The sequence below is a fragment of the Euprymna scolopes genome, chromosome 1, assembly GCF_053919585.1.
Source record: "Euprymna scolopes isolate OS-2025 chromosome 1, ASM5391958v1, whole genome shotgun sequence".
Taxonomy (NCBI): domain Eukaryota; kingdom Metazoa; phylum Mollusca; class Cephalopoda; order Sepiida; family Sepiolidae; genus Euprymna; species Euprymna scolopes.
Window position 1 is genome coordinate 54,192,162 of NC_136482.1, and position 14,897 is coordinate 54,207,058.

Here is a 14,897-nt window from a genome sequence, read left to right on the forward strand (position 1 = left end):
CAAACCTGATTTAATTTATGTTGATTAGTTTTTATTGTAAGCAAAGTAAATATTCTAGAGTTCACTTACCTATTTAATATCCCAGATTTTAAAAAGCTTTCCGCGCCTAAATTGCCGTATGGTGTTTATTAGAGATTTCGGATTTTAATATCAAAGATTTAACATGTTTGGGATTTTTTTCTGGTGCTGGTTTTGTGTGATAAACGTATCCTTTGAAATATTTTATGTTTCTTATATTTTGTTTGGCTTTAGCACAAGTGAAAATATAGATGAAAATCTCACAAGTGTATAAAAACATTTTGGGTGAGCAAACATTGAGAAGTTTGTAAACTTAAAAAGAACATGTATTTACATTCAAAATACCCAAAACATATGAGATTTCACTTTTTTAGGCGATTATGTGTGAGCACACTGAAACGCTATTTTGGAATGTAGTTGTGAATATAAATATAATGTAAACTGATCGCATTTCGGTACATTATAACTTTTTAAGCAGTTAAGTAATTTTTACCATTAATTCTAAGGCCGATCATAAGTTTTGGTTTCGATTTCTATTATAGCTGATGAAACTCCAGTGATCCATTTTTTTAAATGAATAATTTTATCAAGAATTCTTCATAAATTTTGGTTTCAGTTTCGATTATAGCTGGAAAAGCTCAAGCTGATGAACCAAAGTCATATGGATATATTTTTTATTTTTGAAGTCGTAACTTTATAGTATATACAAATCGATAGAACATTATATCTTTAATAATATATATGAAATCTGTAAGAATTAAAATATATTTAAGCGACCTTCTAGCTCAGGTAAATAATTTTGCAGTTTTAACAAGAGTTATAATAAAATAGGAGCATCTCTATATACGTCATGAATACCAACATTAATATATTACATATGAATGTGTCCTCTGTGGAATTTCCACAGATCTCGTTAGTTTTTATTATTTGCATCTCGTTTTTTTTGTTTGATTTTTACAGCAAAGCAAATCAATTTATATAATTAAAATAAATTTGAACATTCATAGAAGGAAGGCACATGATAGTAAACGAAGCCCTACGCCCTCTCCATGTTAAAAATGGTTTTCTAAATAGTAACATTATTATTTAGAAATTCGTTCGTAACCATGGGGGAGCATTGTTACTATTTTGTCCTTAGATCGTTTTCTCATTTTACCTATCAATCGTCGACTATTTTCAACTGTTTATGAAAAATTTCAAGTAGCATGTTGTATACTAACGACGAACTGATACAATTTGGCTTTGTTTAAAATCAAAATAAACGTTGTGTTCTCTTTCAAGTTGCAATACATTACAAGAAAAACATTTGAGAAAAAAATATACCCGGCAATAACCCGGGGATTTAGATAATAATTTGAAAATTTACGAAAAAAATACAAAACAAATATCTTATTAAATATTTATAAATATTAAAAGAATCAACTTCGGGAATCGAATCAGAATCGTAATTTTATAACGGAATTGGTAATTGGATCGGAATCGGGAAAAATTTTGGAATTCCGATTTCGATTCGATTTCCGATTCCGATTCTTTTAAAATTGCTAAATATTTAATTAGTAGTATTGCAAATTTTCAAATTATTACATTACTCCCAGGAGAATTTCCACGTATATATTTTCCCGAAATGTTTTTCTTTGTAATTTATTGAAAATTTTAAGACAACAAAAGATTCATTTTAGTTTTAAAACACGTTAGTGTACAGAATTCTACTTGAAAGTTTTCTGAACAGTTTAAAAAAGTCTACGATTGGTAGACAAAAAGAGAAAAAGAAGTAAAAACAAAATATTAATAACGCCACCTCCCATGGTTAGGGACGAATTTTTAAATAATAATGTCACTATTGAGGATACTATTTTTAACATGTATAGAACGTTGGCTTTGTTAACTATTATGGGCCTTCTTTCTATGAATGAAGTTTAAATTTTATTTAATTATAAAAATTTGGTGGGTTATTAAATTTATTTCCTTTACTGTAAAAAAAACAAAAGCAAAAACGAGATGCAGATAATAATAATAATAATAATAATAATAATAATAATAATAATAATAACAACAACAACAACAGCGGCATCTTTCATATGTAATATATTGCTGCTGGCATTCTGTGAGCGTTCAGTTCGAATAAAGTCACCGTCATATTATTCTAGCGCTTCGGTTAAAACTGTATCGCCCTCACTATTAAAATAATAAGTATGAAATATTGTCTGGCTGATTATTTTATTACATATACACCAATCAATTAACTCACATTTAATTATTTTTCACAATTCTTAGATATGTTACTATTTCAACAATCATTTTTCATAATTTTGACCCAAAATACCTCTTTTACTAAAATAATAACTTTGATATACTGTCTGGGATGATGATTTCATTAAAATCACACTAATCAATAAAATCACATTTCATCATTTTTCATAATTCTTGGATATGTTACTTATTTCGACAATCATTTTTCATAATTCAAACTCAACTTATCGCCTTCCATTTACTAAAATGATAACTTTGATTTATTGTCTGGGCTGATGATTTAAATACAAATACACTAATCAATAAACTAGCATGTCATCATTTCTCATAATTCTTGGATATATTACTAATTTCGACAATTATTTTCACAGTTTTAACCAACATTCACTAAAATAATAACTTTGATATATTGTCTGTGCTGATTATTTCATTACAAACACACCATTCATTTAACTCAGATTACATCGTTTTTCATAATATTGGATATGATACTCATTCCGACAACCATATTTATTATTTTAAACCAACATTATCGCCCCCTTACTAAAATAATTACTTTGATATATTGTCTGTGCTGATTAATTTATTATAAACACACAAATCAATTAACTCACCTGTCATCATTTTTCATAATTCTTGTATATGTTACTAATATGACAATCATTTTTCATAATTGTGGTCCAAATTATCACCCAACCATTTTAAAATAATAACTTTGATTTATTTTCTGGGCTTTTATTTCATTACAAACGCATCAATCAATTAACTTACATTTAATCATTTTTCACAATTCTTGGATAGGTTACTAATATCGACAATCAATTTTCCTGATTTAAACCCACATTATAGCCTCCCTACTTTTACTTAAATGATAACTTTGATATATTGTCTGGGATTATTATTTCATTACAGACACACCAATCCTTTAACTCACATTTCATCATTTTTAATAATTCTCGTATATGTTTCTAATGTCGACAATAATTTTTTGAAATTCAAGCCCACATTATCGTTCCGCCTGACTAAAATAATAACTTTGATGTATTTCCTGGGCTGATTATTTCATTACAAAAACATAAAACAATTTACTCACATTTCATCATTTTTCATAATTCCGACAATCATGATTAATAATTTTAACCCACGTTATCGCTCACTCCTTAAAAAATGATAACTTAGATATAGTTCCGGGGCTGATTATTTAATTGCAAACACAAATAAATTAACATCAATTTCATTATTTTTCATAATTCATGAGTATATAACTAATTTCGACAATTATTTTTCCTAAATTAAACCCACATTATCGCCCCCCCCCCTTACAAAAATAATAACTTTGACTGGGCTGATTATTTTATTACAAACACACCAATCAATGAACTCACATTTCATTTTTCATAATTTTTGTATATGTTACTAATTTCGACCATCACTGTTTATAATTTTGACCAACATTACCGCCCCCTCCTTACTCACGTAAGAACTTTGATATATTGTCTGGGCTGATTATTTCATTACAAACACACCAATCAATTAACTCGCATTTCATCATTTTTCACAATTCTTGATATGTTACTAATTTAGACAATCATTTTTATATTTTAACCCACAATATAGCCTCCACCCATTTATTAAATAATAACTTTCATCTATTATTTTAGCTGATAATTTCATTACAAATACACCAATCCATTAACTCGCATTTAATCATTTTTCATAATTCTTGGATATGTTACTAATTTCGACAATCATTTTTAACAATTTAAACCCACATTATCACCCCTCCTTTATTAAAATAATAACTTTGATATATTTCCGGGCCTTATTTTTGCATTACGAACGCATCAATACTTTAATACACATTTTTAAATTTTTCATACTTCTTGGATAATTTACTAATTTCGACAATAATTTTTCATGATTTTAACCCACATTATTGCCCCCCCCCTTCTTACTAAAATATTAACTTTGATATATTGTCTGGGCTGATTATTTCATTAAAAACACACCAATCAATTAACGTACATTTCATCATTTTCATAATTCTTGGATATGGTACTCATTTCGGCAATATTTGTTCCGAATTTTAACCCACAGTATCGCCCCTGTCCGTACTAAAATAATAATTTTTATATATTTTCTGGGCTGATTATTTCAGCACAAACACACTAATTAATTAACTCACATTTCATCATTTTTCATAATCCATTATTTTTTAATAATTTAAACCCACATCATCGCCCCCTTACTAAAACAATTACTTTGATATATTATTTGCACCTATTATTTCATTACAAACACACCAATAAATTTACTCACGTTTCATTATTTTCACAGTTCTGGGATATGTTACTAATGTTGACAATCATTTTTCATAATTTTGACCCACTTTATGGGCTCTCACTCTTACTTAAATAAGAACTTTGATATATTGTCTGGGCTGATTATATCATTACAAACACACCAATCATTTAACTCGCATTTCATAATTATTTATAATTCTAGGATATTTAACTAATTTTGACAATTATTTTTTTTACAATTTTAACCCATATTTTCGCCTCGCCCTTTACTAAACTAATAAATTTGATATATTGCCTCGGTTGATTATTTCATTACAAACACATCAATCAATTCCGGGTATTCTCATAGTATATATGTTCCACCTATCTTATCCAATCCTTGGTGACGCCGTATATTCTGCCACAATATAACTTCAGCCCATCTCATTCGATCCCGGTCAACGCTGAGAATTCTGCTACTATATGTTTTCCACCTATCTCATTCAATCCTGGGCGACGCTTTGTATTCTGCTAGTAGATATCTGCACTTATCTCATCCAATCCCAGGACTGACTTCATGTCAGTCCCGGGATTTATATCCCCAACTCACTGTTAAAAATATACATGAAATAATGTAATGGTTAAATCGTAAACTGTTTCAGCCATTTCCGGAACTGACCTCATATCCCCCGCCCCACTGTTAGAAATACACATGAAATAAAGTAATGTTTAAATTGAAAACTGTTTTAGCCATTTCCAAGATTGACTTCTTATCCCCAACCCCACTGTTAAAAATATACATTAAATAAAGTAATTAAAGTAAAACGTAAATGGTTGCAGCCATTTCATGGACTAACTTCATATACTCCGCCCCACTGTTAAAAATATACATGAAATAAAGTAATGTTTAAATCGTAAACGGTTTCAGCCATTTCCTGGACTGACTTCATATCCCCCCACCTCACTGTTAAAAATATACTTGAAATAAAAGCAATGTTTAAATTATAAACTGTTTCAGCAGCTTTTCGAAATTAACATATAAAACATTAACACGGTTAGGGATTAGGCAACCATTACTTCAACATAAATTTCTGAGTGTAGTATAAATCTCAGCATTCCAGTGACTTTAATCCGCATCCTCCTTAAGAAGAGTTTAAGGGGACATTAAGAACGAAAATATGAACTCAGGAGTACTTGATAAATTTTCCTGATTTTTGGAATGTTACAAATAAGCCTCTAACTTGCACTTATCTGATAAGTAAACACATCGGACTATCACCCCCCCCCTACTTGAAAAGAAGGAGGAGATTATGCCTGGGATCTCATTAAACACTTACCAAATCCATTAACTCACATTTAGTATAATCTATATATTAATACGATAGAGTGTGTGTTCTTAAATCTCAACCAATAAAATTTGCCGGAAAGCGTGACACACAAAAGAACACACACGCTATCGTATTAATATATAGATAATAATAATAATAATAATAATAATAATAATAATAATAATAATAATAATAATAATAATTGTCTGATAAACAAAGTGAGACGATTTTGCGTTATATTTATAAAGGAAACCTATTGTATGGGGTTTTATTATATTTTTACCACAAAACTTTTCAAGTTGTTTACATATAATCGCCTAAAAGTGGAGAACCGTGTTTTCTTTATTAGATGTATTAGAATGTAAGTTGGAATTAAAAAATAATAAACGTGGTGGTTCATACGTAATTTTAGATTTATTGGCTAGATAAATGAATAAAGATTCTTGTATAATAAATTGTATTCATTTTTATTCATTAGAAAAATATTTTCCCGTATACCACAGAGAGACTTATCAACAAATTCAATTTTGTTTTAGAGGCAAAACATCGACTTCAACTCCGTTGTTCGATTTTTTTAATATAATAAACGTAGTTTATCATATGTACGAGCATGTTTAATCGCTAGATAAAAATGTAAAAATAATTTTTGTTTGTAGAAATTTGTTTTTATGACGAAATAAAATTTGGTGCATTGCCATACTTTTCATCGAACCAAAATGACGGATTGAAATATGGCGTACTGACGTCTTAGCGTGATGGCATGTTGGCGTCCCCCAAAACATTACCCGACGATGAGCTTGCAAAATAAGAAAACAGTGTACGGAGAGAATAGTTAAGAAAGTCCGTCACATGTCTTGAATGAGTTTCTACATAATAACGTATTATTAAAAAAAAAATAATTCTTGACATTAGGGGGATTTCTGTTCAAATATTCTGTAGCTTTCATCTTTGAAAAAATGTTCATATGTTTCTCACAATTTTATACGTTTGGTCGATTATTAGATTGATTTTTTCAATGTCAAAGTAAAACAAATTAGATATACTACTACTACTACTACTACTACTAATAATAATAATAATTATTATTATAATAATTATAATAATAATTATTATTATTATAATAATTATAATAATAATAGCAGCAGCAAATATATTAATCCCTTTAGCCAAATAACTTCCCTAAAATGGGATTCTATATTTTTAAATTATATATGTGACGAAAAGAAAAAGAAAAACAATTGTTTTAAAATTTCGCGTAGGAAAATTGCTTCGCACATAAAATTAACATAAAATAATACTAATTTCCAGCTCATTCTTGCTTAATTGCTCAAAAATCGATAATTAAACAAAATACTCTTAGACCATAATATTGTCGATCGATTGTTAACATTTATTTATGTGTTTCTACCAGCGTTTGTTTAATTTTAAATTTTGAGCGGTTATCAATGGCCATTCTGTAGGCGTTATTGGGTATTCAAATTCTAACTCAAAGAGGAGACACTCAGTTTGTTTGGAACCAAAAGTACACTTTCAAATAAGTTTAAACCCAAACAATTTTTTCAGGTATGTAGAAGAGTCTTTCCTTAGGTAACATTTATTTGTTGTGTATTTCCTTTCCTTTTCTATTAATTACAGTAATAAATGTCCGAATCCCATTCTTCTTTTTGGGGTATGTATATAAATTTAAATTTAGATATAATTTCCTGTTTAATTAAGAAAATCTCCAGAATGTTTTCTCTTTATGTATCTCATTCAAAATTTTGATGAACTCATCGGAGATTTTCATCTATATTTTTCACTTGCGCCCAAAGAGAAGTGCCATAAAACTTTAATTGTTTCAGAAGCAGGCGATGACAGACAGCGACAACGAAATTAAAAAGAACGCACAGAGCATTTAAAAACTTTTAATAACCAAGTCAACTCCATCGGTGCTGGACAAATAGATATTCAACGAATCAATGCGAAAAGTTTACAAAAGGAATAGGCAAATTATTTCTCAATATATGATCAATACATAAAATAAATTAAACTCTGTGAATAAATGTAAAATCTGTAAATGAGATTTATAAGCCATTTGGTGGCCCTTCGCAGTCTTATGTTGTAAATAATTTGTGCTAGTTTCATTTTTGTTGTACAAAAATAAAATTAAAATAATCGGTTTGAAATCGGAAATTAGGCTATAATTTTGTTCGATTCCGATACCGATTCTGGCACCACAAAAAGTTCCAATTTTTTTATTCCCGATTCCGATTCCGATTAATCGTTCCAAACCTAATATATATATATATATATATATATATATATATATATGTATATATATATATATATAATTTAGATAAGTGGCAGTTTTAAAGCTTCACCGCTCACTCATTTTTCGACCAAATTTCAAACCCTTATTACAGTTTATAAATCACCTTCTCAACTATATTGTGAAAACAAAATTTTCAATGTTCATTCAGTAAAACAAATGATGAATTTGGTGGTGTTCAAAATCGTAAAAATTTGTAAGGCCGAAGGCGAAATTTTAATGACTGTTTTCCATAGCAACAGCGTCACTTCAGTGACTACTGTCGCGAAAAGAGAAGTAACTCGTGAAACACAGAATTAAAGCATAAAAGGGAGATAATTGGTAGTATTTTATTGAAAGCAGATGAGTGCCGTACATTGTTATTACATATGTGTTTATGGGGACAAAAAGTAAAACTGAAATTAAACGAAGAACAAGTGAATTAATTGGAAACCTTGAAAAATCATGGATTATTAGAAAAATGCGTGCATGAAAAGTAATATGGTTAAGCTTAAATATGGAAAAGTAAAGGACTAGTTTTTAACACTGGAAAAGAAAAGGACAAGGTATTCTAGTTAAAAATATAATAAATTTATGAATTAAAATATTGCAGCATTAAGAATTTTTCTTTTAAATTCAATTTATAAGATTATATTATATATATTATAAGATTATTATATTTATTATGAGATTAATATATTTATTATATTTTTCTACTAGAATATCGTGTCCTTTTCTTTTCCAGTTTTAACAACTAGTCCGTTACTTTTCCATGTTTAAGCTTAACGCTATTACTTTTTATGCTCGCATCTTTCTAATAATAATAATAATAATAATAATAATAATAATAATAATATATATATATATATATATAAAATTTTATGCAATCCCTTATATATAAAAATATTTTTTTATAAATCAACAGTATGTTCTCTGAAGTGCAATGCTACACTGTATCGTGAAATTAGTCATTGCGAGAGGCATGTGGTTCCCAATAAGAGTAGGAAATCAATAGATTTAATTGAAAAATGAGTTATTTCATCGATTTCGATAACAACACATATATGGAACTGTGAAACATTCGCTTATTATTTAATCCTGGTCAAGATTGAATCACACTGCTAGTAATTTAATAAAATCAACAGTAGATTCTTAACAGTTCAATGTAGACTATAATATATCATAAACTAAATTATTGCAAGAAAGCATATAAAGCTTCTTCAAATTATTATATTATTGCCATCGAAATCGGTAAAATCTCCCATTTTTAATCAACTCGATTGATTGTCTATACTAGATTGGGCCTACTAACAGTGTCCAGAGAAAATAATTTCTGACGAGGACGCATCACAGACCGTCTGAAACGCGCGTAAACGATTTCAATTACTTAAAAACATTATTACAATGATCCAAACATAATTCTCAATGAAAAACCAAGACACGGAATAATAAAATAATGTTAAAAAATACACATTGTTGGTGACTACTCCCTTATTTAAATATATATATATATATATATATATATTTAAATATATATATATATATATATATATATTTAAATATATATATATATAACACTTTTTTAGTTCGCGTAATTACCCCAAAATACGGTATATATGCGCCACAGTGTGATCCGACGTTGTTTCATATTGAATGAGAATAAACAGATGTTACACTCTCCTATATTATTATATTATTGCCATCGAAATTGGTAAAATCTCCAATTTTCAATCAACTCGATTGATTGTCTATACTAGATTGGGCCTCCTAACAGTGTCCAGAGAAAACTTCACATTCCAACTCGTAGTGACTTAGTCGACTACGAATTTTATTCTATATTGAACTGTAGAGTATATATTCATTTCATAAAATGTTCTGTAAATACTGCGCCACTTAAAGTTTACAATTCAAGTATCATAGTTCAAACATACTTTAAATAAAACAATAATTTCTTAGATACCTATATCTTATCACAGAATAAACCGTTGATTTTTTAAAACAAATTTTACATAATCATTTGAATTAAAATAAAACGTTAAAAAGTCAATGCATTATGATTATATTGTGCTCTAAAAATAACATTAATTTCGATCAAGACCCTATCTTATAAAAGATATAACTTCACAATTTCACTTGTGATGTTGGGTTGTATGAAAGTGTTGATTTTATTCTGGAATTGAACTTTTATCGTTTTATTTACATTAACAGTTTTCGATACTAATCAGGCGCATTCCACAGAAACCCATGTAAGCACACTCCTAGACAAACCAAATACCATTCGCGTAAATTTTCTCAAAAATAGACGCAATCGTGTCTGAGTCCTTACAGAAAAAACACTCACACAAACTCACACAGAGAAAAAGATAGAGAGAATCAGAAATTCCCTTTATATATATATATATATATATATATATATATATATATATATATATATATATATATGCATAAATATGCATAGATATGCATATATTTATGCATAAAAAGCATACGAAAAGTATAAAAGTTTATAATTTTTTTTTATTCGTTTTCTGTTGGTGACATGCAGGAATACAAAATATTATTATAAAGAAATTTTTTAAAAATTATAGATAAATACACATAAAGGAATTCGATATATCTAGATGTCCAGATATAGATGTATGCACTTGTGGTTTCATTTTACTTGAGTTGAAGTTCTCAGAAATTAAAGGAACCCTTCCTGGAGCTTAATCTCTATTTGAGATGCATAGATATTCAAATATTCCATCAAAATTATCCTTAACCTCTCAAATACTAAAAATCTATATGTGTATGTTTATATGTCCATACATACTTGATAAAGTGCTTAACTACTGAACCGGTAATAAAAAGTATTATAAGACACCCTTTAATCATAAAGAATTGTAAAGTAATCCAAATTTATTTAGATCATTTTTATTGAAAAACTGTACAAGTTACGTGTTAGACCTTAGTACGAATCTACATATTAAACCAATTAAGAAATATCAAAAAATATTACAACTTTTGTTGTATTTTTAAGTCTTTTAAAGAGGCAAAAATTGACCTAATCTTCAAGTCTTAAAATTTTAATATTTCCGATTTTCAGATAATTTGATCGATAGCCATTAAAATATATTATCTCCAATTAAGCAAGATTACGCATATTGTAATTTAAGACTACTTAAGATTCAAATTTCTAAAATCAAAATCATGTATTGAATTTTAATCAAAATTGAAATGAGAATTCTAGGCATAATTTGGCTATAAAATTATGTCCTTTAGTTTAATCCTTATAAAGATATATATATCGTGTGTCAACCAGTTCCGCACACTGATTAGTCTTATTTGTATTTATACATTTTATAGATTTTTAATCTTAAGGTCTCTAAAATTCAGCTTGTGATACATGTAAAAATTTGGTTTAGAAAGAAAATTTCGAGATATGTTTCGTTGGAAGGTTTTTGCTGATACCATTATTATTTTGTCGGTACATCACAACTCTAGTTTTGTTTTGTTCTTGTGTTTCATTTACGATCAAATTGTAACCGCTTTTCACCCTTTAATATCTACAATATCTCGCGAGAGTAACTTACCAATACTTTTCACAAAATCCGCGAGTAACCCTAAAACTTAAGGGGAATTTAAATAAGAATATATTTCATGTATGGTCATTTGGTTGTAGAATACACTTATCCCTTACGAATTCAGTTCATTTATTTGTTAATATCAACATTACAATTTAGGTATGTTTGCGATTTTGTGTTATTAATATTCCTCTGGCTATAATTTTAATCGAGGTTATTCTGGAGTTATCTTTCAAACATTTTAAGAAACGTTGATATATAGTATAAGTACATCGACCAAATTGATAGATAAACAAATACAGAGATAAATGATTACCACTAATTGAAATACAATATAATAAAATTAAGAATGTTGACTTCCTGAGAACATATGAAAAATTAATATTTCGATATATTTAGCATGCAAAAAATACATATTGAATATTAAATTAATAATTGAACGTTGCATTATTTACGATTTGTCGATTAAATATTCTGAAATTATGTGTGACGAAAATCACTGCAAAAGTGCAGGTAAACAATTTACAGATATTATTTTTCTTTCATAACTACTCTCATATAAAACCAGAGAATATATATATATATATATATATATATATATATATATATATATATATATATATATATATATATACGCGGAAGAATAATGCAAAATAGTATTATAAAATATGAACTTACCGTTCGTTTTTTGGAGAACTGTTTAACTCGACAAATGATTTCTCAATGTGTGAGACCAATGCAACGCTCACGGAGGTTTTAATAGTGGGCTTTTAAACGGAGGAGAAATGTCTCAGAGTTGGAAAGAAGCCGATTCATCAACAATAACTATAAGTAGAACAATCGAATGAAGAAATACTGATTACTTTTGTTTATTTTTGACTTGGTGAAAACACGTACACTTCACGCCCATGCACAAATATATTTATTTGTGAATATGCGATGAGAGTGAGAAAATAAACCCATTTAAAAAGCTATTACTGCCGACCGATTGATTGCAGTCACTTTTGTGTTTGTTGGCAGAACCAATTAATATAAATCAAAACACGTATTTGTTTTATCTCGTGAACAATAAAAGCTAAATCGATACGGTCCTGAGAAACTTCTGGCGAATTATTTTCACAATCATAAACATATTGTCAAACTTTCAGGGATAACTGTGGGAATTTGACGCCCAATAAATCCGATTAATGAAACATATTAAACATAATAAATAAAGTTTATTTTGTAACGAAAACATACAAAATGTATTAATAGATCTTAATATGTTGTATTACGTTTACTAAATTTGTTCTTATGCTTCTATATTGATATGAAATAAGGAAGTTAAATCTTATGGATTTGACAAAATAGTTACAGAAAAACAAATAAATCACCGCAGCATATACATCGAAAATTGCTCAGCAGAAGTCATTACACTGAAGGTCATATTGTACTCTTGTGGATATCCTAACGGTCATCTGAAACCTGTGCATAAACGTTTTCTCCTATGACTACACTGATACGGTATTCTATTTAATCAAATCTTTATTAACTAAAAAGCCTACCAGGTTGATAAGAAAGCTATTTGCGGTTTTTAACTTTTAAATTAAGATGAACATATCTCGGCTCAAACAAAAAATCATTAATGGCAATTCGCAACCTGGTCAAGAAACAAGTCGTTCGTGTTGCGTAAAACAAGGGAAAATGACACTTCATAACGACGTTTCTTTTGGTTGTCGTTCGTTAGGCACCAATTTAACATATATTTCTTTGTCTATCCAATCTCCCTTAAGTGGTTCGAAATCATCGTACACATTACGTCTAATTCAGAAGCAAGTACTCGAACAGTTGTGCGTTTATTAGCTTTGACTAAGGCTTTTTATTGATCGTTGTCAGCATCTGATGGCCGACCACTACACTCATCATCTTGTCGCTGCTACTAAATTTCTTAAAATACCACTGTGTGTGCGTTCAGTAATTGTTCCTGGGTTAAACATTTCGTTGATATCGTGAGCTGTTTCAATAGCTTTTCGGCTTAGCTTGAATTTAAATAAGAAAATTGTAAAAATGTGCTTTTTTCTACCTACTAGTAAACATTCTAAATAGAAGACATACTTGTTTTAAAACAATAGTAATTTAAACGATTATATTGTTCGAGAAACTCTCTTTAAAATGATATATAAAGTAAATGTTTGATAACGAAAATGTTTTTGAAAATTCATTTGAAATCAAAATTCCACAAAAACCTTCCTGTGAACCTAATATATGTTTATAATTGTTGATGGTAGAATTCCAACTGAAATTATCAAAGCCTGCGTGCCTCAAGGGTCCATTTTGGGTAAACTCTCTTTCTGATGTTTATTAAACATTCTAAGACCATTGCACGATATTTATGCAGAAAACCTATTCATTTATCGCAACGTTTTGATGAGTGTTGATGATCAGAATCTTTCTGATTCTTTCTTTTCCGACATTCATGACAAAATACAATGGGAAATGTGGCGGGTAGCTTTTAATACATCTAAAACAAAACCTCTGCTTTTCTCACCACTTACTTACTTAGCTCCACCTGAAATATATGGATCTCACCTTGAAATAGTCCCATGATTTGATTAGCATTCGGAATGATCTCTTCTACGGATCTGAAATAGAATACTTAAATCTGTTGCCAACGTCACTGAAAAAAAAGTGTCGGTCCATTCCGCAGCAGAAGTATTCTTAGTTCTGAAGAAATTCTGGAGAAATGTCAAATATGTCCCTAGATGAAGTATCATTGTACCGTCTAGGGAGCATTCTTCCTGTCTTGACGGAGGAGAAAATCAACTTCTAAATCTAGTGGGCACTATGTTCTTCTCCATACAACTTTTTATAAACATATCAGGGGGATTTTTTGGTTAAGACATTCTATACCTTGAAATATTGCGAAGTAAACCTTTATGCCAAACTTTATCGAAAGCTTTTGATTTGTTAATAACTATTGATTTAGTAACGAACACCTGTTAAAAGATTCAGTGAGATTATGTTATATCAGTATATATGACTAGTAGGATGAAATCTATTATTTGCGAATTTGTACTCATTTTCTGAGGTGATTGAGAAGTTTGGATTTATCACAGTTTCAAGCCACGTACTCATGAACCACCGGAGACTAATTGGTCTGTACTAGGATGCAGAAAATCGATCTCCCGTA

At 28.9% G+C, this 14,897-nt stretch overlaps 1 protein-coding gene across 2 annotated transcripts in view; it reads right to left on the reverse strand.

The window, feature by feature from the left end:
- Positions 1–12,704, reverse strand: part of LOC145283378 (uncharacterized) — a 52,318-nt gene extending 39,614 nt beyond the window's left edge. For both annotated transcript variants that reach the window (XM_080132277.1, XM_080132276.1), the window contains exon 1: positions 12,407–12,704. The gene's annotated coding sequence lies outside the window, so the exon portion shown is untranslated. The remainder of the gene's footprint in view (positions 1–12,406) is intronic.
- Positions 12,705–14,897: the final 2,193 nt, after the last annotated feature.